General features: G+C 35.6%; 1 long non-coding RNA gene across 1 annotated transcript; it reads left to right on the top strand.

Annotated features, from left to right (window-relative positions):
* The first annotated feature begins 29 nt into the window (after positions 1–29).
* Positions 30–27,265, top strand: LOC125318583. The gene is made up of 4 exons (XR_007200432.1): positions 30–199; positions 14,102–14,168; positions 21,802–21,921; positions 25,462–27,265. It is a non-coding gene; the product is annotated as an uncharacterized LOC125318583 (long non-coding RNA).
* The last annotated feature ends 66 nt before the right edge of the window (positions 27,266–27,331 follow it).

Here is a 27,331-nt window from a genome sequence, read left to right as displayed (position 1 = left end):
TGCTTCTTGGATTCTTTTCAGCTGAAGGTCTGCTGCCCTTTACCAGTCTTGGAGGATCACTTGATCAAGGATATTTTCACTTCTTATCCAGAGAAGTGTGAGCAAACAGCACATGACAAACAGCACAGAAGAGCAGCAGACAGACTGCAAAGCAGATAAACTGTGCAAAGACTGCCTAGTCATCCCTGGAAAATATTAGGTGAGGCAAGGGCAAAAATTTGGGGAGATTAAATGTGGTTTGGTGTCTAGAATGATCAGAACCAAAGTATGGCAGAATCTTACTAAAATAATCATGAAAAGAAGGACAAGTGAAAAAAACAATGAACAAAACCGAGCCCATAAAACTGAATTGCCTTCAAAACAAAGAAAATTAAAGTAATATAAGGGACATATGTGATAGAGCAATATAGTAAAAAATACGTAATAATCAGAAGAAAACACACCTAACAGAAATCACATGTGAGTACGTATAAAAATGTATACTAAACACAAGATAGGATAAGCTGTCACAGTTACCCCACACCTCTTGGTTTATTACATAATCTTTATTTAAGATGACAATTATACTTCTAAAATGAAGATATACTTATCTCTGTTGACCTTACTCACTTACTTCAGCATCCAGCATCTACTCACATTTCTATGCAAAATGTAGATTCTGGAGAATGTATTTATTTTATAATTTGACTATGTTTTGACATTCTTTGTTCCCAAATGAGAATTTACAATAGAAATCTTCAGCATATGAAAGAGGACATACTGGAATGAGGAACATATGAAAAGCAGGAAGATGTCAAATATAGATGAAGTTGTCCTTGTCAAGTTAACGATACACTGTATGTGACTCAGTCACGTAAAAATGCTGAATAATTGAGAATCAGGACATGAACTGCTGCTTTAATAATATAAATAATAGTATCAATAATAACAACTCCTAATTTCCAGTGGGGGGTACTTACACAACTGTATGTGAGCATGTATAAATATTCACATACTTCACTCTCACCCATAGACACACACATTTCAATTAACATACATAGTTTTAAAGAATTACAGAGCCTTTATTTCACATACGAACGTTTCTTTCACCTAATCAAGTATTTTTATTTTTCTAGGTCGGCTTCGCTCATTGTAAAGAAAGGAGCAGTTCCCCAAGCACATAAAAAGCTATTTGCTCCTTCTGAAATGTTATGTTTTGCTGCATTTTTTTCCTTTGGTTCATATTGAAAATGCATCCAGATAGATATGTTCTTCAAAAAGGATTAATATTTCACCAAACAACGACAACCACAACAAAAATTCCTCAAAATTCAACTTCTAATCAAGTCTGTTCTTTAGAAATGATGCAACACAAGTGTAAGTGGTAGAATATTTTAGGTTATCCTGGCATAAAAAAGATATTTCTAAATAAACCTCATGACAGAACTTGGATCATAGTATCATTAAGGCTGGAAAAGACCTCTGAGATCATCAAATCCAATTATTAACTCAGCACCACCGAGTTTACCACTAAACCATGTCCCCATGCATCATATTCACATGTTTTTTTAACATGTCAAAGGATGATTTCACCACTTCCCTTGACAGCCTTTTCCAGAGCCAAACACAAGTCATCTTTGTGAAAATGTGATGTAAACTTCATGCAAAATAGCTTCAGAGACATCAGAGTATAGTTTTAAAGAATATTTATTACAAAGCCAAATTCTTGTTTAATTTACTATAATTATACATGAATATACAATAAATCCATCTATTCCATATGAAACCAACAATAGAATCTGGCCTGCAGTGTTAATATTGTCTCACTGCAAATGGAATATTTAAACATAAATCAACTATTGAACAAACGCAAATTTTGAGCTGGACCTAAGTCTAAAAAGAGAAGCTTATTCAATATATCACTAAGAATTTCACAGTGATTAGTTTGAATGTTGAACCTTACTATCAGCTTAATCTCCTTGTCTTTAAAAAGGGACATACTGCAAATACAATTTTAAATATTTTATGCCTGTATGGAGAAAGGTTAATATTGATCCATAAGACTTTAAGTCTGTGTTTCTCATGCAGAGGCTTTTCCTTTGACGTGAATTCACAAACTCATTACCTTAATATTGCAGTGAGAATGCCTTTCCTAATACCTATTTTTGGGGTGTCTATTTATATGGGCCTGGTTCTCATGCTAGGTGCTTGGCTCTTTTAGAGTTAGAGCAATAATATGGCTTTATTCTTTTTCAGCTTTTGAAAATGAATGCCAGATCCTTAAACATTCTGATTGTATAATTTCTCATATTTAGGATGTGCTGTAGACCAGGTTGTACAGACGCAGCCAGGATGAATGTTAGGTGTGCCCTCAGGCTGACTAGTTAATCTAGTTAAAAACCTGTTTCAAAAGGAGTGTCTGAACCCTGATGTATATTGCAGAAAAATACTTCTTTTTTACTGTGCTGCTTTTGGGCATATCATACTGGGAAGACTCTGGGTGATATGTTGAGACTGGTGTTTGATGAATCATAAAAACTGGGCTGAAGTGCTTTAGAAAAATGGTGTATTCAATATATTTTATATCTTTTTATAACTCACACACTGTCTGCAGGCGTATTTTCACATTAAACTAACATTTAATGACCATGGAAGCAGAATTCCTGATTTGTTCCAGTAAATAACTGTTTTAATACACCTGACAGCTAATCTCTACATTCTTTTCTCCTTTGTTTTCCCTCAACTTTCTGCTGTGGTGGACCTTTAAAGTGGAAAGGCTCTTGTTTAGTAGCTTTGTTAATTTGCTCGATGTCTCACACTCAGAGAAAATCAACGCAGGACACCTTCAAAAAGTACTCTATTATTGCATGGACAGTGGCTGCTCTACTCCCATTAATCTAAATACAATCCTGAGATGCTACCTTTTGATTTTAAAAAAGATTAAGTTTAGTTTTATCTGTTTTGGCATACAGTGGATAATTAATATTGTCTTCCAGTTAATGTGTTTGAATAGGGTTCAATGGATGAAGAAGCAGAGAAGAGAATTTCTGAGTACTGTTCTTGTTGAAATTAGTCTATAATGAAACTATCTATGAAAACCTTAGTATTTAAACATATTTTCTATCAAAAATTATAGATAAAATACAATATTTATAAAGCATATCTTAAATACTTTTATAGGCTAGAATTAAGGTAGCTTATTAGGGTTTTCATATTTTGAAATATGAAATTTAATTTAATTTTGACATCTTATTTGTACAATATACAGTATTTTGGGGGTTTTGATACTACTCTTGCTGCTTCAGAGTCAGGAGGGAATGTGGTTTAGCAAATTAATTAGCACAGGCCCTTTTACTTCAATATAGAAAAACTGTGCAGAAGATCTTAAAACATCAAATATTTTCAAGCCTTCTTTGTGGCAATTGCCACTATGTTGATTGGTCTTAAACATCGGTATTGTGGAACAGGTGCCTAAAATATTATCCCCACTCTATTTTAGGAGAAACAGACATAGCTATAAGAAGGACAAGTTTTGCAAAATCTCAACTGCTTCTGAAAAAAAATGAATTTATTTGAATATATTTATTATTTTATATTCATATTTTTATGCTGAAATGCAAAAAACATCTTTGCACAAACAATGTGCCCTATGGCTTTTTGTATGTACACTTTTTAATGTTCATTTTCAGCTAAGAAGTCAAATAGAATCCAGAGGATCTAGAGAAGTTCCAACTAATCATGAGAAGAAACATTTTGATTATGATTGTACTACATGAACAAAGTATTTAGCTGTTACAAATTTTTTTCATTCAATTGTCCAGAAGTTTTTAATGCCCCACTCAAGTACATTTACTTAGAAGAGGTTTATTACACAAGCTAAGATGAAATGCAAAGAATACAGATAATTTATAACTCCTCTTTGCCTAAAGCTTTTGGTAAAATCTTGATTGATTGATTGATAAAGTCTGATTGAAATATTTTTACGACTAAGATGACTCTGAACTTTAAAAGAAGCTTTTATGGAGAGTGAATATAATATAATTTTTATGTAATACCTATATGCCATATATTAAAAAAATCCCTTGGGAAACTGGTCCTTGAGTGAAACAGAAGTAGATAGTAATCTTTCAAGGAAATGTGGTATTTATTTTTATGTTTTCTGAGTTTTGATTATCTCATATAACATTCCTGGCTTTTAAAAATGTAAATATGTTGCGCAACCCCCAAAATAGCTCAAAATTTTGTTTGTTTATTTATATATTTCATACTTTTATGTATTAAACATAGTTTTATAATGCTGGATACACTTCAAATATATTCACTGATTTTAAAACGTTGTGCTCTATTACTGCTGAGACCTCTTACACTCTTATAATATTTTGACGTGAAAAAAATATTCTGTTTTATATATTAGTAGGCAAGTCTTATCACAATGATATAGCAAAAGTGAGTACCGCACAAAATCATGCTGAAACAACTTTTCCTGGTTCAGTTTGTATCATATAACATCACATTATTTGTAGGTTTTAACACATAAAAGTTGTATAATCTACAGTGGGTAGGATTTGTAACGCAAGGTAGAGAGAGATATAGATATGATAATTTTAATTTTAATTTTTGAGAGCAGAAATTCTTATGTTTTTTGATTTGTTTCCAGATTGACATGATATTAAGATTACCCAAGGTGCCAAACCCAAGATTTTGAAATAAAAAATTTGATAAAATAGAAAGACTGGTATTTAATATATTCAACATATAAGCTACAATTTAATTTAAATTCTTCATGTAAATATTTTCAGCAAGGGATTTTTGTGAAAAAGGTATCCAGTGCCTGACTTTGATTCACTCAAAAAAAAGTGCAACTCTTTAATAAAAATTATAACATTATAAAAGTAAAAATTGGGTAAACCTAAATGCCTTCTTTGGTATTGATATGAATGCCACTGTACTATGTATTGCATGCAGCAGGAAAGAAAGGCACAATGAGTGCTAAGCATGAACCGGAACTTCCCATGAACATTAATAATACATGGAGAAGAGTGCTTACCCAGACATTCAAAGAACTGCAGTCACGGCCTTGTGCTGCTCTTACAGAATAATGTTTCAGAATTACAGCTGCTACCTGTTCCCTGCAGCATAGTCTTTATTCATGTTGTAACCATGCAATAAGGGTAGGATCCCTGCTTTCCTAGCTAACCCTAGAAGAAAACTCGCTCCTGGAGAACTTTATCTAGTTCTGATTATGATTTAAAAAACACAGGTTTTGATACCAAGGAAAAGATAATTACGGAAAGATCTTGCTATAACAGCTACTATTGTGCTTTATTTTATGAAGTGTTTATGTATTATTTTTGTATGGATGCAAAGCAAATGATGAACTACAGTTGTGCTTTATGAAAGATTTATGGGAAATAAAGTAAAAGCTGACCGCTTGGGCTTCCTGTAATCAACATTATTACATATACATTAATATTACATTATAAATATTACATTATTAATAATGAAACAACTACCATGACTCAAGAATTAGTATGAACATCTGAAAGTGCTTGTTTAAATTCAGGATGCTCTTGGATATATTCATTGGTATTTAAGGGAGACAGAAAGTACATGGCAAACTATTCCAATATGATTGCCCAAAACATCGAAATATTTAAAACATCTGTTGAATCAATGGCAATGGATGTTTCAGGACCCAAATCCATGTCAGAATGGAAGAAAAAAATCCCTTGATTTTTCAAGAGATATGTGGGAGGAGATGTTACTCCTAGTTTCCATGAGGTTGTCTAACTGGAGCATTTTACATAAAAAATAAAGCAGTAATATTTTAAAATATTCATTTGCTACTGTTTTCAGTTGCCTTTATTTTTGAGTTTGTTTCAAAAAAGACCAAAGTAAACAGTAATGTATAAAACCTGCTCCTCTACTCTGCTCTCATGAGACCCCACCTGGAATGTTGCATCCAGCTCTGGGGTCCCCGGCACAGGAAGGACATGGATTTATTGGAGCGAGTACAGAGGAGGCCACCAAGATGGTTAGAGGGATGGAGCACCTCTTCCAAGAGGAATGGCAAACAGAATTGGAATTGTTCAGCCTGGAAAGGAGAAGGCTTTAGGGTGACCTACTTGCGGCCTTCCAGTATTTGAAGGGAGCCTACAAAAATGATGGAGAGGAACTTTTTACAAGAGCATGTAACGACAGGACAAGGCGGAATGGCTTCAAGCTGAAAGAACATCAGTTTAGATAGATTAAATATTAGGAGGAAATTCTTGACTGTGAAGGTCAACTGGAACAGGTTGCCCAGATAAGCTGTGGATGCCCCATCTCTGGAAGTGTTCAAGGCCAGGATAGATGGACCTCTGAGCAATCTGGTCTAGTGGAAGGTGTCCCTGCCCATGGCAATGAGGTTGGAACCAGAAGATCTTTAAGGTTGCTTCCAACACAAACCATTCTATGGTTCTATGAAACCATGAAACACAATAAAGTACAATGAACATGGATTAACATGACTCGGTCTAGCCCAATGAGCTTTGGTATCTTTGTCAAAGCGTAAACTCCATTTTACATTAATGTTAGTGATCTGATACTAGACAGAAAGTATAAAAAGTCTGTGAGTAATGAAAATGTTAAATGAATACAGGAATATTAGTGTTTTTGTTTAAAAACATAGATGCTTTTAAAATAATATAATCACAGTATAATGTGCATTTTGCAATCATCAAATTGCTTTACAAATTACAAACTTATTACCCCATTACACTGGAGAAACAGAGCTCTCATCCAGGGGGAATAAAACATTTCCAATCCTTATTGATGTAAGAGATTAAAAATGTGTATTAGAAGCTCAGCTGTTTGCAGGGAGCCCATGAGACATAAACTGCCTCAGACTATTTCATTCATAGATATTGATGGATTTGTCAGGGAATTAGATATTTCTCAGTATTTCAAGGGATGAAAAAAAAAAAGCTGCAAGAGACACTGATTCCGTCTTTATGCCCTTTAGGAGAAGTGGAGAGTTCCTTCAGATAGAGTGAAATCTGTACTGCCAGTTTGCATTGTACACTGACAAGATTTTCAAGCAAATACTTGGATGTGTACTTCAACTTTGTCACTCATGCCTTTGAAGGGGTCCCAGTAGGTGTTCACAATGCTACAGCTTCATCCTCTTCAAAGTCTGTCATTAGAACACACTTTTGCCATCACATCTATAGGAGTAAGTTGGTACCTTTGGAGAGCCTTCCTACTCCATGGGTGCTTTCTATCAGGTTGCCATAGGGCGTTCAGGTTCATGAGTGTAAGCCTCTATCACTCCATTTTCAGAGAATTTACCTGAACCTGTCCATTGCTCTCCGTTTTTCTTCAAGGAGGGATTTTCTTGGACTACTTTGAGATGTCTTCAGTATTTATGGAAACAAACATGAGAGAAGAAAAAGAGGAAGGATTTTTCTCACAGGCAGATAATTCAAGAAAATAAGGACTGCATCTGAAGAGAGCAGCAGCAAAGGGTATGAGAAAGTGGACAGGTGATGGGACTCCAGTGCTCCAGTTCTCAAACACTCATGAAGAGATGTAAGGAGATTCTGAATTGTCTGATTGGAGTCACTACTGTAACTGTTGAACTCAAGATAAAACAGTTCATGGAAAGATGTAATTGTGCTAAAACTGTTCAGCAATGTGCATTTTCAACATAAGACACAATAATGCATATATGAGAGAGATGGAAGATATTCTCAGAGACATAAATATTGCCACATAATTTAGATGTGTTTCCTTGAGGTTTTGTGTTATGGCAAGCATAACACCATTATCATGGGAACCTGTAAATTCTGTCAGAGAAAGATGCTTAAACTAGAAGTTAGTTTCAATGGGATTTAGACAGGAACTGTTGTCTACTCTACATTTTCCTCAGCAATTCAGGTCTTAAAAGCATAATTTTTACACATGAATTAATTTTCTTTGGAAACTTTAATTTTTTAGTACATTAGGTAAAGTTAAATGACAGCAGTGGTCCATAAGCTTAGGCCAGCAGCTGAGTTGTGTCCCAGTGTGTTTCTTCATCGTTCATTTCAACAGAAAAGTTGCACGCTCTATTATCAGAATAATACTCTTGAAGGCTGAAGGCTTGGCCATCTGCAGCATCTGTGTTCTGGCTATGATTCCTCAGTGGGCTGTTTGACTATTCCCTGCCTATCACTTCTCCATGTACTGCTACTTCATAAGATTTCAATTTGATGAGTATATTTTTCTTTCACTTTCATGTAAGCTGGTTTTGCATGTTTTCTTTTTTTTCCTTTTTAAATGTCTCTTTTTCACATGACACTTCATTCCATTTATTTTGCTGTCTTCACTTGTACCATCCCAGATGAACCCTTCAGATGCTGACATCAAGAAAAACATTGAGTTAATGCTCTCTCGTATTACAGATAGCACTGGTTAGCCTTTAGCACCATAAGCCACTAACTAATTCCTATGCCATGCTTGTGTTTTTAACAAATAGGTGCTCCTGAAAAGCTAAATGTTCGGTTTCTGGAGGATTAATACCTGGGGACCAATCTTTTCTGCATCATTTGAAATGAAGCTGTAGTGGTGCATATATGATTCAGCCACCAGATATAAATCAAAGTGGCCAGACACTTTAGATTCAGGAGCTGAGAACAAAGTGATTGAATTCTGCTTTTAGAATAATTTATAGTTCTTAGTAGCCCCAAATATAAAAGAATATATTCCTTTGGTACTAATGGCTCAAATTAGTGCACTTGTCACTGTGGTTCATTTTTTGGTCCATTTTAATACAGCTTGTATGATGGTTTTCCCTTTGTGATATTTATTTGAAACAAGGGTGGTGTATGTTTGAAATTTAGTGCAACAATCAGTTTACTGAAGGCAGGATTTCTCTATAACAAAATAATTAGGGCAGGTAATTAAAATTAAAGAAATTAAGGTAAAAATTAAAGAAAAGCAAAGAGGATGCATAAAGAATAGAACTGAGAGGCATGGGATGTAATCACCAATTTTGCATATTTTTGATATAAAGTTGTTGCTTTGAAATGTGTAACTTCAATAAGTGATCTGTTTATAATCAGAAGAGTTTCTTTGGTCAGGATATATTAATTATAAAGTTGTTACCAAGACAGGCTGCAGGATGCATACATTGCAATGAGAACTGAGATGGCATTGAGGAGGCTTTAAAAAAATGTATTTTAGCTAAAATAATAATGTATGGATAACTGACAACTCATGCACAATTTAATGATGAATTTTAAAAGTAAGATTTTCAAAGGAAGAGATTCTGAATGGACAGATTACTAATTTACTTTGTAGGATTTGTACACTGATTTATTTCATTAACTCACCTGAGGAAAGCATTTGCTAAACAATTAATTTTGACTTTGAGGAACAAAAGCATAACATTAATGGTTTATAAATTAGAAGCCTCACCATGGCAACCTAGAAAGGAATCAGTTCTTCAGAACTGTCAGAGCTCCCACAGCTGCTGCTGTTGCTCAAGAGAAACCTGCTGTCTCAACTTACTGTGCTTTTGGACTTATTTCTGAAGGTCAGACCACAGTTTTTAGGGTCACAGTCAAGGTTCTTTCCTCTTAAAAAGAAGGGAATTAATTGCTACTCCCAGGAGGGGGAAAAATAAAAAATCCAATATGTGTTGCTGCTATTGGGGTTGGAGTTATAATATGAAAAATAATTAGAGTATAAAATTCAGCACCTTGGGAGATGGCAAAGAACTGGCAAAATTTCAACAAGTACTTAGAAAAAATTAAAACTTTTGTCATACCTTGCTTCCTTGCAACAGAAACAATTTACCAACTGTGGTCTAGCAGAGAGGTAGCAGTGGTAGCTCTAAAAATAAGAAAAGAAGACTCTGGGTTCATTAACAAACTGTACAGGTATCTGATACATTGCCATGGAGGCTGGATGGCAGATGAAGCTTGTAGAACTCAAAATGAAGATGTCGAATGAAAAGAAAAACATAAGAAGAGAGATTTAATTTTTTTTTTCTTTTTAATGGATATTGGTTCTGGTAGTCAAGCTTTAGAAGAAAATGAACTACAGAAATATCATTATGAATATCTGCTCAAAAAATAACCTAAAATAGTCACTGTCAAACAAAATAATTGTATTTCCTCCTATGTAGTATTATCTGTGTGTTTTTTATGCAAGTACAGCACAGAGAGAGTTCATAGACAGGAGGTCAGCGTTCCCAATCAGGTAACTGCATATTTTAGTCATATCAATCAAGCGAGTAGAAGCCAGCTTGAAAAAGGATGTATTTGAGAAAAAACCCAAATGATTTATATTGCTTGGAGGATTTATCACTGATGAGTGTAGAGATCCCAGATGATAGTCAGTAAATACAGCTGTAAAGAAAAAAAAAGAGAGTAAATTTAAAATTAGTTTTCTCCTTTTATTTATAGGTAGCTGAAGTATCTATCTGTGTAGAAAGAAAGCCTTGTTCAATGTCAGAAGTGAAACCTGTGACATTTCCAGAGATGAAATCTTGATTTTATATGTCACACTAGAGCTTTAAAAAAAAGACCCATAAGGATTTGTAAATATGAAATTTCTTCAATGCCCAAAAGACTTTCAGGTTTTAGTATTTTTAAAGACAGTCTTAGAAACAGGGAAAAGAATGCCATTGTTAACAAGGTCAGTTGCAAAAAAATGAGCTGATTTACACAGTTCTTCAGAAACGGCCAAGATTGCACTGTAAAAGAGGTGTAATTTACAACAGTCTGTAGGCACCTTTCTTCATGTCACTCAAAATTTCCTCCTGCCCCCATTTTGCTTTACATCTTGCAATAGCAGCCAGGAAGGGAAATGAACTTCCAACTTTATCTGACTTTGTAGTTGCACTAGATTCAAGTGACTCCAGTGATTTGATGTGGCATGTTGATTACAGTCACATCAAAAGGAGAATAAGACTCAGGGGAAAAAATGTTGCTTCTTTCACAGAACCTATGTAACTTAGTGTATAAATCAGAAATAGTCATACAGAAGTTGTTTTGTTGTATAATTATATTGCATTGCTATTATATCTGTTTGACAAAAGCTGGAAATAAACTGATTGTAACAAATAGTTTCAGTGAAATAACATTAGTAACTACATCCTTATTTCACCTTTTCTGAAATAGAATAAATTCTGAGGGTTGAGGGTAGTAAAGCTGAAATCCATGATTCTTTGAATGTTTCAGAATAACTTGCTCTGCAGGAGCTCAGAAATCCCACTTTTTTACATATTTCCTTTTGAAATATTGTAGAGAATAGATAAATGTATTTATGGCCTGCAATCTTTGTAATAGGTGTACTGGAACATGCTAGTAGCTCACCAAGAGATTAAAACAACAAGACTTTTGATATGGTAAGAAATTTTTCTATTTATTTAACACTGACAAGTTTTATGTTACTCTTGATAATGGAGAGAAGTGATACGGTGTAGCACATGCAAAATGCCATGACCATTCTAGATTTTAGGAAGCTGCTATGCAAGGCTAGATTAAAGATAAACCTGTGTTTCAACTTCATTGCAACGGAGTCAAAATAGTATCCAGCAATCTTCGCAATCACCATAATGAAGGATGTTATTATTTCCTGCAATATTTTCCTATTTCCAGAAGTAAAATCCGATCCCACCACTGGGTAATATTCTATTTTTAAAGTTTATAACTGAAGAGATGAAGAGAAATATTTGTACATTTCAGAAACATCTTGAAATTGTCAGGCTGAAAAAGGCTTCATTTTTAATTTTGAATTGAATTGAAGATTTATCAGCTATTCTCAAAAAGTGCATTAAGAAATTTATGACTATGACTATGACTATATATCTATGTTAACGTTCTTGATTCATGAAGACTAGTTACATTATTAAAATTATCAAATAAATCAACAAGTGAAGTCAACACTTTTTTGTTTGTGCAGTTAGAAAATGAGTTCCCATAACTGTGGAGATGATGAAAGTCTTCCATTGCACTTGCTTATATCTTTTCCAGCCTTTCAGTTTTATGCCCTTGTTTGTTCAGTGTGTGTATGCCTAGGTACATTTACATATGTGTATATATATGTGAAGAAATTATTATACACACCCCCTCTCCCTCCTCTTCCTCCTGAAATATCTAGGAATTATTTTTTAATTTGGAATCATACTAGCCTTGCTTTATTTAATCAACTTCTAACTTTGTATTCCAGGATGGGTATGTTTTGTGACCTGGGGCAATTTCTACTTGGAATTTCTCTCTTTACCACTTGAAAATGATCTGCTTTTGAAAATGTCTTGTCATCACAGATATGCCTGATATGAATATTTAGGTAGTAAATCTTAATTATTTGAATGACACAAATAAAATGAAATACAGGTACTATGAGGAAATATGATATTGTGGTAATCCCAAAGACTATGATCTTGTTTATTCACCTGAATACACAGAAATTTCCAGATATGACATGGCTTGCAATCAGTGTTATCAAGTGTGCAAACTTTGTCAGATATTGTTGGGAAGTTATAACATATCTCAGTCCGAAAAGAACATTTAAAACTTACACATTAAGACAGACTTCACTGTTTTATAATATCAATACCCTCTCCACCATACTGCCCTCTTTCTCACTTTCTGTTTAATTAGAGGCCAGTAAATGGATGAAAGAGTGGGTATGAAAATATACATAAGTGATCATGTTGCATGGCAGTATGTAACATGATAGCTGGTTTTAATGCAGTTTCATTCTCAGTATAAATATGCACCTGATGATATATATATTCAATTCCATTTTTAAATACATTGATCCATGTACAAACTTTTTGCTAGATATTTTGCCACACCAAGAAAAGAGAAGCTTCTCAGTGTTCAAAAACATCCAGTCCCCAAAAATTCATTGTTCTTTAAAAGTGGTGGCATTTTCAAATGTGGACAGACTGCACAGAAGTGCTCCTACGCGGGTGATATGGTCACACATCTTAGAGTCCAGGCAAAGCAAGTTATTTCCCATTGCACTTTCCAACTTAGTTGTCTCTACTTTATTTTATGTGATGTATATGTAAAAGGAATGCATGTTGGTGATCACAGCACAGACTTAGAATTGGGAAAATTAGAAAATGATAAACGGTGTGTCTTACGTCTGTATTCTGGAAAAAGAAAGCTGTTTTGACTAGTAGACTCTACTTATCCTTAGTCAGAGAGCAGGGAAAAGGATTCTGTTGGAAAGTTAATCTATGTTAATTCTATCAAAATGCAGCACCTCTCTATACCTTGTTCAAAGAGAAAAATATGTTGTTAATCATAAGCAGCCCTGTCTCCCTGCCTGAATAATCTCTACTGTGAAACACTGCAGCTGTGGATTTTATTGTCTTGCTTAGGAAAAGTAAAAGAGGAAGCACAGAAGGGACAAGACATGAGCATACACCTTTGGTCTGACCTGCTCTTATAATTTCTATGTTTTGTGCTATGAAATATGAATTTGTTATTCACCAAGCTCAGACTTCATGGGTCTTGGAAACAAAATGTTGATTAGTTCATTTTGGTTTCCTTTTAACATCTCTGAGTTGAGTTTCTAGGCAGAATAGACAACATGTCTTGGAGGCATCTCTCCAACTTGACTGCTCTTTGTCATTGCCAAAAAGAAAGAACGTGCAGTCTTTTTTAGACAGTCTAGAATAAAAAATAATACTAAAAAAATTACTATTAAGGGTGAACCAGATATCTGTATTCTGCTCTCAGGGGATCCAGGTGCTTTCGGCCCTTTGATTTACTCTCTACATCATATATTCCTTGTATGATATAGATCTGGAGTAAAGAAATTCCCAAGTATTACTCAGTAATCAATGAGATACAATAATTCAGAGGAAATTCATATTCCATGGCCTTTCTGCAGCACTTTAAATGAGTATGTCTTCAGGCAGGTATGCGAAGTCATTCCACCACAAGTCATATGTCGCTATTGTTTCATAGACAGGTCCTCTCCTGATATCAAAACATTGCTATATAACCTATTTGAAGTATCTTTGAATGAGAGAGATCAGATCAGGTGAACACCAAAGGGCCAAAATCACTGATATACTGACAAATGTTTTTTAGATCATTTCCATCTCTGTGACCTGGTCTATGTTTCTCTTTAGCTGTTCTTGCTTGGCTACAAATTTGCTTGGTGTGTCTAAAGCGTACTCACAGGAAATGTGGATGGAGGTAGGTGGGGTTCCCTTCCTCTACTCATTTCCATGAGAGGCTGCAGGGACAGGGCAACTGCAGGGCCAGAAGCTGCTCTGTGAATTCACTCTAAGAAGCCTGATTCTTTAACATCACCCCATAAGACGAACAAGCTTTTGCCAGCACTTTGATTATAGTTTTCTACATGGAAAGATTCTGCACTGTGGGAAAGCGTTTTGTCCTGGCTAGCCACATCATCATCATCGTCATCATCATCATCATCGTCATGATTTTCCAAGTTACAGACCAGTGCCTTTCCCAGAAGATGGGGGCTGAAAAAAATCTACAATGCTCACTACCAGGCTTTCAGTTAAGTGAACAATAAAAACCTTAATTCTACTGCATTTTCTCTGCAGCAGTAGAGTTAGTCTCTACTAGAGTTCCTCTCCTAGTTTTCCTCTTTCCTTTTCCTCTTTTCCTCCTATTTCCAGTATGAGCATTTTTTTCCTGCTTATTAAACATGAAAAAACTTTATTAGTAAAGTTGGCACTAACCACAATTTAAAAAACAATCTGATCATGTCACTGCCAGCTCCTGAAAATGCTCAATGTGATGCTGCCATTTATTGTGATCCAGACAAAACTGGAAATTAGAAAACCTTCATTAGTGTGTATGCTTGCATGAACACATTGTGTGCATATACAAATAGCCATCTAGCTAGCTGGGTAGATATGCATATATTTCTTTTTCATGGCTGTGAACTTATAGAGTCGTGATGAAAGTTGTCTATGGAGAGAAATGCTATTTTAAAGAGAATGAGAATGCAGACAAATAATTCTTCACCTTTAAATTTCTTACACCTGTTTTTGCCTTACCTTCTTGGCTTCCACACAGCTTATATACAGAGGAGTTTTTTTTCCTCAGGTATTTAAAATAATGTTATCAAAAACCTAGCCTTAACTTTAAAGAATTTAGAAATCAGCAGTTTTCCTAAATTGCTTTAATTCTCTGGAGATCCCCAGCTCTACCTTTTCCCCTCTTTGTTCTCGCTGTCTTTGTTATCTCCCATTTAACTGAGTGATAGCTTTAATAAACACTGAACTCAGTCACAGGTTGAAATTGCACATGGAAAGGAAAAGACATTCGTGAACTTTGTTTTAAATGCCAGCCTTCAAATCATGGGTCGCACAGATTCCTTTAATATTTCAATGCCTTGCTATATCTATATATCTATCAGTCTGCAGTTTGCTGCCAATGACCTTCTGCCAAATAGCGATTTGTCAAGTAAGCCTTTCACAGAATCTTGTAAAGCTCTTTCAGAGGTGTGTATAAGGCTCTCTAAAATGCAGACCAGTCAACAACTTCATGACCAAAGGAGAGGCTTTAAAGAGAAAAAAAATTCAAGAGATGATTTAAGAAGATGAGGATTAATTCTGTATTACATAGTCTACTATACTTAGAGAATAGGGCCATTGAGCTTTATTAGCTGTGGCCTGGACATTAGCTTTGACTGTGTATGGTAACCCAGGGCAGAGTATCATAGAAGCATGGAATGCTTTGCATTGTAAGGGAACCCGAGAGATCCTCTAGTTCCCACCCCATTGCCATGGGATGGGCAGAGACACCTTCTATTAGACCAGATTACTCAGAGCTCCATCCATCCTGGCCTTAAACACTTCCAGAGATGGGGCATCCTCACCTACTCTGGGCAACCTGCTCCAGTGCCTCACCACCCTCACAGAGGAGAATTTCTTCCCAATATCTAATCTCAACTTATGCTCTTTCAGTTTGAAGCCATTCCCCCTTGCCCTGTTACTAGATGCTCTGGTAAATAGTCCCCATCTCTCTTGTAGGCCCCTTTCAGGTACTAGAGGGGCGCAATTAGGTAACCCTTAAGCTTTCTCTTTTCCAGGCTGAACAATTCCAATTCTGTTCTCCTTTCCTCTTGGAAGAGGTGCTCCATCCCTCTAATCATCTTGGTGGCCCTTGTCTGGCTCACTCCAGCAGGTCCATGTCTTCCTTGTACTGAGGACCCCCAACCTGGATGCAGCCCAGGACACATTTGGCTTTCTGGACTGCAAGTGCACATTGCTGGGTCATGTGCAGTCTTTCATCCACCAGCACCTCCATGTCTTTCTCAGCAAGGCTGCTTTCCGTACTATACCCCCTTCCACTTAAAAAAGTAATACATGTTTTTTCTGGCTTATTAGTTTGAGGATACATTGTGGCTTTGATAAGATAAATATCAGCACAAGAAATTCTTCCAAAGAGCTCTTCAGAAGAGCTCTGACGCACATGGGTCCTTTTGCCTATTTAATATATGGTCTCCTCAGACCTCATACACCTTCATGTTTCTGAAGCACACTTAAAACACTTTCTGAACTCTTTGACTACACCAAAAATCGAAAAGGCTGCTAAAGAACAATAACCTGGATTTAACATTCTGTTGTGAAGGGAAGAGACAGCTTTCAAGGAGTATAACACCTAGGGTTTTCCTCTTTTATTGTTAGCAGTACACTTCAAGGCCTCTCTGAAGATACAAATAGAGAAGAAGAAATATTTCAACAAGGAATTTACTTTTCTTGATATTTTCTTTATTTCAATTATGATACAAATTATATTTATGGAATGAAGCATGCAACCACTGGTACGAAGAACCCACAGAGCAGGCTGCATATTTCCTCTGTTAGTTCTATTAGCTTAGTTATGAGCAAGATCAGAACGAGACTAAAGGCTTTTATTTTATAATTTTTGTAAAAATTTAGAAATTTCCTCTAAAATAGACTAATAGATTTTTGGAAAAAAAAAAAGTCAGATGTGTAAAAACATTACTGAGACTTTTAAAGATGAAGTGTTTGTGTCTTAACTGTGGTATTTCTGAAAGCTTTTCAGCTTTTGTCATTCTTTAACTTCCTGTCAGAATGAAACTGAAATGTGAACCATCCTTCCTCCTGCCATTTTACTTTGCGCCATAAAAGTACTTGAATCTACTTCTGTTTAAATAAAAAGGAACCCTAGTTTCATGGAGAGAAAGGAAAAATAGGGTGCTATGCCAGGTTCACAATCTACGTAATTGATAAACCAGGGCTGAGGTCTGTGTGGTGCAAAACACTTTCCCTTCAATTCTAGTACAAGAAGTTTATCTGTCCTTTGAATATCATACTCCTAACAGTCAGCATTGAACCTACTATGGATAAATGCTACTTAGGTATGTAATGCAAATACTAAAAAGGTACTTCGGTATCCTGCACATCATGAATGTTTTTTCATCTATTATTCATTAGTAATTCAGATCAATAAAAATTCTTTTAGTTGTTTTTCTGCATTTTTCCTTATGGATCTATGACTGTTTTGTTGCATAATTTGTTGAACATATGTCAACACTTTTTTTCTAAATTTTTAAACTAGCTGATGGTTTCCATGAATTGGTGTTACTTCTCTCGCATCTACATCTCACTTCTATTCCTGAAGTATTAGCTTTCTTTTTTGATGGATTAAGAAGATGTTGTAACTATAAAAATTCTTTTCTCTGTCACATGAATACGAACATCCTCATGGCACATGTGCAACTTAAATTGCACAGAAATTAAAATGACAAAACTGTGAAATATTATTGTATATCACAGTAGAAAATTTTGATATCCTATTTTTGCTATAATCAGTATAGAAAATTCTATAAATGTAGTTTCCCTTCCTTTAGTAGGGAAAGTAAAAGGTGAAAAGAAAGAAACATTTAAAAAGGAAATTTTCCCACGTGTAATTTTTTTCCTAGGGCACCACATAGCTGTTTATTAAACACATAATCTACTCAAAAACATTTTGTCACTCAACAAGTGAGGTGTTGCATTTCAGTGAGTTAAAGACACAACACAATATCCCCACATGGGAGTTTAATCAATTTAACCTGTCAGCAATCTTGCTCGACCAGCAGGTGTTTGGCAAGCAAGTGCACTAAACAAGTCCCATTAGTGCAGGGCATAGTTTATCTTATCTGAGTGCAGAGGGGGCTTCATTTGCATGTGGAATTCTTTGCAGTTGAACAATCTGATTATTACCAGTACCATTTATGTTTTTTATAGGTACAAATAATACCTTTGGTTTCCTTATAACAATGTACCATATATTAATCAAATTAAAAATGGTACAAAATTTTAAAGAGTTGATTCTTGTTGGCCTAAAAATATTTTTTCTCAGTGGAATTTTTGTCATCAAAATATTTGCAAATTTTGAATGCTCAGAACCATTTTCCTAGTCAGAGCTTAAATTTCTAGTAGAAAAACAAACTTGCCCCCACTCCTGATGTTAACTCTTTATCAGGAACAGTTTTAAGCACTATTTTTAGTACTTTTTGTTGGATGACTTTAGGATGCAAACTGAATGAAGTGCAACATTTAATTTTTAAAACTGTGCATTAATGAAGACTAAGATGTAGTGCTTCTCAAAGGTAAGATTACAGACACATACAGAATTTTCTATTCTTTTCTAAGACTAACGCTTCAGCCCTTTATCTTTGCATTAGTCTGATAATTATCAACACTGTATTATGGATTACTGTCATTTCCAGTTACAAGTCTACTTTTTCTTTTTATTCCTTCATTCTATTCAACAAGTAAGATAAAAATTTCATTGTTAAAAATATTTACAGAGAATATAGATTTAGATTTATCTACACAGGAAAATTTATTCAATATCACCTAAGATTTGGATATAAATAGATATACAAATATTGCCACATGGATATTTATCGTGCAGGTTGTATCTGAAAGGAGGAGATCTGGGGAGTAGCTGTGGGTTCAAGACAGTTTTGGAAGCTTTGTGCAGTGCTGGATAGGCAACAGTCACTAAAACAAACACATCTAGAAAAATGTTTACTGTGTAAATAATTTTTCCTTTAAAAACCATCTCCGTGATGAACAGATATTATGAAAGCGTTAAATACTAATGAAGTTGTTTCAAATGTCTTTTATTTAACTAGTTTATTGTGTCAGTCCTTAGTATACTGATTCATGTCTACTACACTCTTTGTGTCTGTCCCATATGGGAAGAAACCATCAGTGTTTTATTTTATAAGCATTCTCCTCATGAAGACCTTGTGTTGTTCATTACAACGCTTAATTTTACAGAATTTTGCAGCATTGTAGCTAATTTTAATGACTCACAGATCAAGTGGTGCAACAACTCCTCCATATCCTTTAAAATCCTCAACTGACTTTTTAGGTTGTCCTTTGCAAACAGCTTCAGAAAAATTTAAAGCTTTCCTAAAGTCTGGAAAGTTCATGTATTTGAAACTTCTCAGCATGCTGAGGAAATCCTATTGATATTTGTCCAGCAGATTATCAGCTATCTATGCCTACTTCACAATATTTTTTCCAGTTTTCCATCATAACCCCGATAAATATCCTGAGACAGAAAATCTTTGTAAAACAGTCCCTTCTACTGCTGGTAACACCCCAAGTGTTTCTATTCTAGGTACCTTCGTTATATCCAGTCATATCTGCCTCTACATGTCTTAGTCTTCCTCTCTACCAGTAAAATAACTTGTGGAAACATATTTCTGTTTTTATCTGAAGCTATCTATGCCTGTCTGCTTCCAACATTTTCCATTTTTTGGACATACCCAAGCCTCAAAGAGAGACAACTGATCTCCTCCTGTCTCAGACACACTGACAGTGTTTACAGAGTAGGCTGTCTTTCATGGCTGTGACAGATAAAAGCATGGCATCCAGTTTTTTTGCTCCCCAGTCCTTTCAATAAGAAATACAAGTAATACAGGCAACTTCAAACAGATTGTGAGATGGGTATTTCAGTGCTGCAGGGTACGTTTGAGAATTATTTTGCAGTCCATCCTCTCTGCTTCATTTAGTAAAATAAGGATGGTCTGTTCACACTCTTGCAGACCCATGTTCTCTACATTTGCCAGGACCTGGAAAAGTTTTGACCTAAAGACATTCCAGCAACATGAGATCCAGTTAGATGCTATGGTTCCCAAGAGTCCATTTTAGTTTTTAACTAACAAAGCAGTATGATGTACCCTGTTTTCTTTCTAGTCAATCTAAGATGTTTTCAAAAGAAGAGGAATTAAACACATAATTTCTTCTTTTTCCTAAACCAAATCTCACTGGACATATTGTAATTTTAACATAGGCTGATCATTTCAAATGATCTTATTTTTCTGGAGCGACCCAATCTTTTGAGTAGTTGGTGACAGCCTTATGTTCTGCCTTCTTTTCCCATGGTTTCTCTTCCCCTTTCTGACTGTCTAATTGTAAACTTGTAGGCAATTTTCTTCATGCTGAGGAAGTGTGAATAGTTTGAAACTCAAACATCTGCTAATTAATCAATCTATCTGGAAGACCAAATAAATTAATTCTATGCTAGAAATAGCTTGAATATAAAATATAATATGAAGGAATTTACAGTAGCTAAAAGATTATAAGATTTTCCATCAGTTCTACAGGCATTTCAGGAATGTGGATCACACTGATGACACATCTGGGACTTTAAGTTTGGTACATTCCTGCAGGAAAGAAATACATTCTATACAGAATTTCAGAAGCACTCAAGTATGCAAGAAATCCGTCTTTCTTCATTATTACTAAAGAAGAAATTTCAGTCATGAATATTTTTTCTTTTTTAATGCTAAAATAAATCTGAAATATCCTGATAGACTTAAAACTAATTATTCCCTTTGAGAGCTGTAGGGAGAACAATCTCAGTTAGGCAAGGTCCTATTGTAAGCTGCTGCAAGTTATTTAATATTAATGCATAGTTTTCTTTACTATAAACAGATAATGAATCTCAGAGATTTTTCTCTAAGGTGTGATCTGATTTATATTAAAATAATGTTATGATCATTGTGTCTGAATGGCAAAGGAATACAAAATTAAATATTAATCTGTCTTGGTATGTATTTCCATATGCCTCTTGGTCCTTCTTTCTTTCTTTACGATTTGGAGAAATTTATTATGATTGTTCTGTGTTTGAAGAAATATTTGAGGAAAATGAAATCAACAATTATAAAATATATTTGATTTAAAAATAAAATTCAGTTTCCTCTTGAGCTTAACTTGTTTTTTGAGTTTACCTTGTATTTCAGTGTAACTTCTGTTTAAGAAATGCAGTGAGTGTGTCTGAAGAGCAACTAACAAATGCTTAAACCATAGTAGCACTTTTTCTAAAACAAGCTAAATTTGTACAGTATTAAAAATTAAATATTTTCCTTAGATTCCCTTATAAGAGATGGGGAATGCTTGTAGATTTCTTTTGTACATGTAACTATTTACTGATTACCTAAAGCAATTTCAAAGTCCAATAGTGGTGAATTAGAATATCCTAATAATGTTAAGTTATTCAGGTTACTAGAGGGCAGTTGAATATATATTCACTACAAGGTGAAAGATACCAGAGGATACAATTTAAATATTTCAATTTATTATAGGATAGCTGTCCATTCTTCTCTCATACTGGAATGAACTGCAGTAGTAGTGAACTTCTGTTTCGTTTTATCTTTTTTATTTTTAGTGTTAATTGGAATGCTAAATTCTGTAGGAAAAAATTACTATTAAAAGGGACCTAAATTTGTATGCATTCCAAATGTTATTTCCCATATTTTCCCCTTTTTGTTTCTATTCCACTGAAGTTTCTTTTCCTGTTTTCTGTCTTCTTTATTCAGATGATATCTGATCAAGACAACTGCCTAATGGATAAATCCAGTATTTGGTGGGGGTGTTAGGATCTAAATGAGGGAGTGCCCACCACAACACAGTGTCCTCTGGCAGGTATTTAAACACTGGTACATAATAGATACCCCTTTAAACACCAAGAATTCCTGTGGCATCCTGAAAGCTTGTAATGCAGTGAAATGAATAAAGTATCATTCACCTCACCAAAAAGTCATCTCTGTGGAATTCTGAAAGGCCTTTGACATGGTCCCCCCATAACATCCTTCACTCTAAATTGGAGACATATGGATTTGATGGATGGGCTGTTCAGTGGATGAAGATTGAGAGCAGCCCTGCTGAGAAGGACGTGGGGGGAGCATCAGGTGAAAAGCTGGATGTGACCCAGGAATGTGCTCTCACTGCCCAGAAAGCTGACTGTGCCTGGGCTGCATCCAAAGCAATGTAGACAGTAGGATGAGGGAGGGGATTCTGCCCCTCTGCTCTGCTCTGGTGAGACCTCACCTGGCGTGCTGCATCCAGCTCTGGGCTCCCTGCTACAAGAAGGGCATGGACCTGCTTGAGCCATTCCAGAGGAGGTCCTTGGAGAAGATCAGAGGGCTGGAGGAAAGGCTGAGGGTTGGTGCTGTTCAGCTTTGAGAAGGCTCCGGGGAGACCTTATAGCAGCCTTTCCGTATCTAAAGGGGGCCTATAAAAAAGATGTGAGGAAGAAATATTTGCAGTGAGAGTGACAAAATACTGGCACAGGTTTCCCAGACAGGTGGTGGATGCCCCATCCCTGGAAACACTCAAGGTCAGATTGGGCAAGGCTCTGAGCAATCTAATGTAGTTGAAGGTGCCCCTGCTCATATATTTCATTTACATTTTTGTTTCTATGTTTTATATAAAAAAAATTCTAAAAAATTATTTATGGAAAGGTGTTTATTTTCTGCTAAGCTGAAAGTGATACATTGAAAATAAAGCTTGTATTTTGGATGCACATATATTTATGTATTGGCAAACTGTTTTTCGAATGCCATTTGTCATAAACTTCAGGTCCTTTTTGTCCAGAAAGTATTTCCAAACTGGATGGTTTTTTTCATTCTTTTGAAGTAAAAATGTTATACACCAGAACAAACAGTAAGCACAAACTCTTAAAATAAAGTTGGCATACTGAGCACAGACTGCCAGGAATAGTCTTTTGTTTTAATTAAGACCACTTCCCAGAAAGATAAGCACACTATTTCTGGCTTAAATGTATCAAGTTCCTTGATCATGCTACTCTGATAGATGTTTAGGACCCAGAGTTTATCCTTCTGAATGTGTATGTATACACTCCTATGAAGCCATGTTTTGGCTCTTATTTTTAATCCATTGTACAGATTGAAAACTCCTCTAGCAGCCCATACTGATATATTTTCTTCTCTAAAATCATGTGATTCATGATGGACTAGACTGTAAAATGCTGCTAGGAGTAGATTCATGTATTGTAGAAAAAGTTCTCTGGGAGAATTGAATGCTACATTTTCTGTTGCCATTAGACCTGACAGAATAATTTCACTAATTTATGCTATCACCTCTTGTGATCTCAGTGTTGTTGAATGTGGTGCTAGTTACAAATCAATATCAATTAACCTGAGTATAGATTTCTGTCCTTGAATTCAGTAAATCATTCATTATATCTGCTTTAATAATAGACCTAAATGAACGTACCTGATATATACAAAATGCAAGTGTAGTGCTCTAATAGTAATACAGACTGATATGGTTATCTGAGTGAGATATTCCCTGCATTATTCAATTTTAGAGTAATTTAGAATTAAATGTATACTGATACTTCTTAGATGAGGTAAATGGCTACTATGATCCTGTGAGATATATAGAAATATAATTATGGATGCAGAAGTAAACTTTCCCAGAAGCTTTTCTGAATCATTTCCAAGCAATATTTTAGATTTAAGGTACTTAATTCAGTAAACTTGGAGATAGTGTTAAATTAAGACAGAAGCCCACATGTTGAAAAGTATATTTCCCATCAAGCAGTATGATAACCCCAGACCTTTCCCTTCTGCTTATTTTTAAATGGAAAGTTACGTTTAAGAAGTTTGCACCTTTAAGCAATCTTTCTTGGCTAATGTGCTTAGGATGTTGTGATACAGTACAACAGACAATGTCAACAGATATTGAAATTGGAACAATTAGTTCTTATTGCTGTATCATGGGTGGTGATTATGTATCTTTATACTCTTACAATTTCTTTCTTTTCCTTATACATTTTAAGTGATATTTTTATGCTTTCATATTGCTGTATTAAATATACAATAACCAAAATGGCTGCTTACCTGCCTTCCTTTGCAACCAAATTGCTCTAAAATAAGACTTACATATATTTATGTTTACAAACACTCATCATTCAGTGTTGTTTCACTCTAATCTGCCCCAAGGGATCTATTAACAAGAACCTGGATTACCCTCACCTTCTGGGGCGAGTCATAAGAGATACAGGTGGAAGAGTAAAAGTTTTCTATCTGGTGGTACAGAATACAGGTGGAAGGATAAACTAAATTAGATGAGCTGTGTTATATTTAAACCAGGTATTTTAAATTCATCCAGTCAAGGCCTAGCTTGACTGTGTTTTAACTATTTTAATTTTCCTTCTGGGGAGAAAGGACAAATATTTAAAAAAAAAAATCTGTTTAAATTTTCTGTCTGTTTACAGATTCACCAGTAAGCAAACACTCAGAATTGTCTCACGCCTCTGCTCCCATGAGGATCTATCTATACAGGACATTTGCTAGATAACAGATTCTTAGTTATTATTTTATTCAGAATGTGTAAACTGTGTCTGTTTTCCCCAGTACAATTAAACTAACAGTGGGTCTGTTTCTGTAGCCTTGAGTCTCTCCCAGCTGCAGATGTAACTGATTCTACATCTCCCTTTTCCTTGTTAAATTTTAGAACAATGATCTACTGCTTCATTTAAGAGGAATTCCAGATTCAATTGTGACCTGCCACTGGTCTTATGGAAATGCATAGCCTGAAGACTCAGGGTGTGAGGGAGTCAAGATACAACCTCTCCTTATTAGTTCTTCCTTGCTTGGGGTATTATAACAGTCATGAACCTTATTTTCTGACACTCATTTCTCTCTGAGTAACATATGGGGAGTTTAGGTACCAGACTCAGCTGCTACAAGAACAGCTCATTTAAAAACTGCTTTCAGTGATGATGAATGAATGAATTTAAGCCTTCACTGAATTGGTTGTAGCTTGTCAATTCACTGTCTGTGTTTTCGTCACCGAAATTTTATTTCATATTAACTTAAGCAAGGTACAATGCTTTCTTTCAAATGGGCACAGAGCCCTTTGGAAAACTAGAAAATTGACCTATGCAATAAAAGCTTTTTAAAATATCAGATAATGTGCTGTCGAGGACTTGTCATTTTTTAACACAGAAATAAACTGGAAAATAGAACTGGAAAGGACAGACCTATTGAGTGTCAATTAGGATTAAGGTTTAGTGACAGGATGTAATATGTCACTTTGTGTACAAATGTTGCTATTGATTTTCTGTTTAACAGTATTGTCTTCATCCTTCAGCAATTGCTGTGTCTACTGTTAATTTTTTTCTCTTTAATGATATATATATAAAATAATTTTCTTTTTTTTTTTTCCAGGTTCTGCCTTTCTGTGCTTATACTGCTCTGATTTTCATACAGAAGTATCGTGATCTGCAATATCACTTTTTCTAAATTCCTTGTATTTCAACAAAATAAGGGGCTAAATTCACATATCAAGAATGTCACTAGTCCACATCATTGTATTTCAGGAAAGTGGTTCACTTGCAGCACAGTGAAAGAGAATCTTCAGTCTCTCAAACAAAACATTACATTTTATTCCAGTGTTTACATAGGCAGTTATTAAATAAATCTACAAGATTTATTTTCTTATCTTTGATTTTTTAATGAACTCTACTAGGAAACATCTCTTTTCTTTTTTCCCACACAAATGCAAATGGTTGTTGCAGCAAAAATACTTTGAATCTGTATTGGGTTTGTATGGGCAGGTGTTGATAATGTGGGGTTCAGAGGGGTGGATTCTGTGACAAGCTTCCAAAAGCCTCCTCCATCTCAACAGAGCCAATCCCTGGTGGCTTGAAGATGGATGTGCCACTAGCCAAGGCTGGACCAATTAGAAATTGTGATAATGCCTCTGTGATAATATATATTAAAAAAGTTATTGTGTAGTTGTAATTGTGTCCAGGGAAAAGTGGGATGAGAAAATGTGAGAGGAGCAGCCCTGCAGACACCAAGATCAGTGAGGAAGGAGGGGCAGGAGGTGCTCCAGATAGCTGAGATTCCCTGCAGCCTGTGGTGTATCCCATGGTGAAGCAGCTGTGCCCCTGCAGTCCATGGAGGACCATGGGGATTCAGATATCCACCCACTGGAGGAGCCACTGGTGGAGCCTCATGCCGGAGCAGGTGGATGCCTGAGATGAGGCTGTGACTCTGTGGGGGCTCCTCTCTGGATCAGGCTCCTGGAAAGTTTCCTGTGGACCTGTGGAGAGAGGAGCCCACACTGGATCAGATTTCCTGGCAGGACCCTGTGGGGGACCCACACTGGAGCAGGCTGTGCCTGAAGGAGTGCACATCGTGGAAGGGTGACCCACATTGCAGCAATTTGGGGAGGAATGTCACCAATAGGATGGACTCATGCTGGAGGAGTTAATGGAGAGCTGTCTTCCGTGGGAGAGACCCCATGTTAGAGCAGGGGAAGGACTCATCTCTGAGCAGTGGCTGGAACAATGTGTGGTCCCTGACCATAACTCCCATTCCCATGTCCCTGCACTGCCTGGGGGAGGAGGTAGAGCTGGGAAGGAGGGAGGGGTAGAGGAAAGGTGTTTTTAAGGTCTTGCTTAACTTCTTATTATCCTGCTCTACTTTTGTTAGTAATAAATTCAATTAATGTCGCTAATTCAAATGTTTTTCCTGTGACAGTATTTGGTGAGTGCTCTCTCCCGGTCCTTATGTCAACCCATGAACCCATGAACCCCTTTTTATATTTTCTCTCCCCTGCCCAGTTGCAGAGGGAAGTGACAGAATATCTTTGGTTGGTTCCTGGCATCCAGACAGGGTCAACCCACTACACTATATGGAAAGTTTAACAGACCTAAAAAGTATTTGAAACTAAAGTGGGTTTGCAGTTTTTAATCAGCACCTCATTTTTTAAAAGGTTTTTCTACAAACACCTATACAAATGTCACCTTGCAATCAAGAAATATGAATGCATCAGAAACTGTGTTCTGAAATTTTAATTTATAAAACAGAGAAATACAAATGACTGTAAGATTGATGGAGGTACAATAAAGATGGAAATAACTATTCGTGTAAACATTGTAAGTTCAAGAAGACGTACCGTGAAAAATTATTAAGATTTTGCACTCCTTGCACTCTACAAATTTCAAAGTGGTAATGTCATCAAATATATCTACCTGCTCTAAAAATAGAATTCAAATACATAACTATATGAGTGACTTCTCTTTTTTCT

The sequence above is a fragment of the Corvus hawaiiensis genome, chromosome 30 (assembly GCF_020740725.1).
Source record: "Corvus hawaiiensis isolate bCorHaw1 chromosome 30, bCorHaw1.pri.cur, whole genome shotgun sequence".
NCBI lineage: Eukaryota > Metazoa > Chordata > Aves > Passeriformes > Corvidae > Corvus > Corvus hawaiiensis.
The sequence above is the reverse complement of the archived record's forward strand: the minus strand, read 5'-3'. Positions and strand labels throughout refer to the sequence as shown.